Raw genomic sequence first — 1,713 nt, forward strand, 5'->3', positions numbered from 1 at the left:
AGCCCAGCGGCTGAATTCTTGCCAGGCCAGATGGTCCTTGTTCTTCTCCCGATTCCACTTCACCCTGCATTTTCTCTCAGGGGAGAAGAACGTCCGGGCCGATGCTCTCTCCCACTCTGTGGTGTCATCGGAGGAGGAGCCTCGGCTCTGTACCTCTGGGCAAGACTTTTGTCCCTGCCCATCTGCGACCGGAGGTCCTCTCTTGGGCTCATTCGTCCAGGCTTGGTGGACATTTTGGGATCAAACGGACCTCTGAGCTTCGGGCGAGCACATATTGGTGGCCGCATATGGCCCGTGACGTCAGGGACTATATACAGGCGTGCATCTCTTGCGTCCAGAATTGGCCCACTTGGCAGTGGCCTGCTCTATCCTCTGCCGGTTGCTGACAGCCCTGGGAGATGGTCGGTATGGACTTTGTGGTGGGTCTGCCCAAGTCCAGTGGCAGCACCGTCATTTGGGTGGTCACTGATCATTTCTCCAAGATGGTGCATCTGGTACCACTCTCTCTGCTACCTTTGGCACGGGGCCTGGCAGCGTTGTTTATTAAACATGTTTTACGCCTGCACGGCATGCTGGATAAGATTGTCAGCGATCGGGGTCCTCAGTTTGCGTCTCGATTCTGGAGAGAGCTCTGTTCTCTGCTCAGCATAGAGCTAAATCTCTCCTCGGCCTATAATCCCGAGACGAACGGGTTGGTTGAGAGAGCCAACCAGACCCTGGTGACATATCTGCGACATTTTGTCTCGGCCAGGCAGGATGATTGGGCACCCTTGCTGTCGTGGGCGGAGTTCGCCTTGAACAACGCTGTGGCGACTCCACCGGTCAGACCCCTTTCCTCTTAAATTGCGGCCAGCATCCGCGGGTCCCCGTGCCCATGCCAGTGTCGTCCACCGACTCTAGGGTGGCTGACTGGGCGGTGGAGGCACGTGACATTTGGGATCGCACGCAGGATGCTATCCGGGCCTCCAAGGAGAGAATGAGGTCCTCCGCTGACACTCACCGGCGCCTGGCTCTGACCTTCGACCCTGGCGACTTAGTGTGGCTCTCCGCTCGAAACATCAGGCTGTGGGTGGAATCCGCTAAGTTCGCACCACGCTATATTGGCCCTTTCAATGTCCTCGAGCAGATCAACCCTGTGGTCTACCGCCTTTCTCTTCCACCACACTTGGCTATCTCGGACATGTTTCATGTATCTCTCCTTAAGCCGGTGCACATATACTGGTTTTCTGAGCTATCTGCCGGGACATCAGACCTGTCGTCAGACGAGTTTGAGGTCAATGCCATCGAGGGATGCATGATGATGCGGGGCTAAAAATTTTACTTGGTGGATTGGAAGAGTCATGGTCCAGAGGCGCAGACCTGGGAGCCGGTGGAAAACATCCACGCTCCTCTTCTCATTGCGGAATTTGAGCGGAGCAGGGCTCAGAGAGGGGGGGCCATGTTAGTTGTCGGATTTCTATCGCTGCACAGTGGGAATCCTGAGCCTTACTTCCAGCAGTCTCTCATTCCTCTCCAGCCACAGAGGAGGTTGCTCAGCAAACTCGTCGGTCCAGGCGCTGTGCCCAGACCAGCTCCGTGGGTTTGCTTGCTGCTGCCACCTCTGGGACAGCTATGGCAATACATACTGCTCAGCAGCGAGATTCTCCAGGGACTAAGTCCCCATGTCGGGCCACTGAGCATGCCAGTGGAGTGATCTCCCATTGGAGATCGAAG

This window comes from Dendrobates tinctorius, unplaced genomic scaffold, assembly GCF_039654945.1.
Source record: "Dendrobates tinctorius isolate UK_male_01 unplaced genomic scaffold, ASM3965494v1 ptg000133l, whole genome shotgun sequence".
In the NCBI taxonomy this organism is placed as follows: Eukaryota; Metazoa; Chordata; class Amphibia; order Anura; family Dendrobatidae; genus Dendrobates; species Dendrobates tinctorius.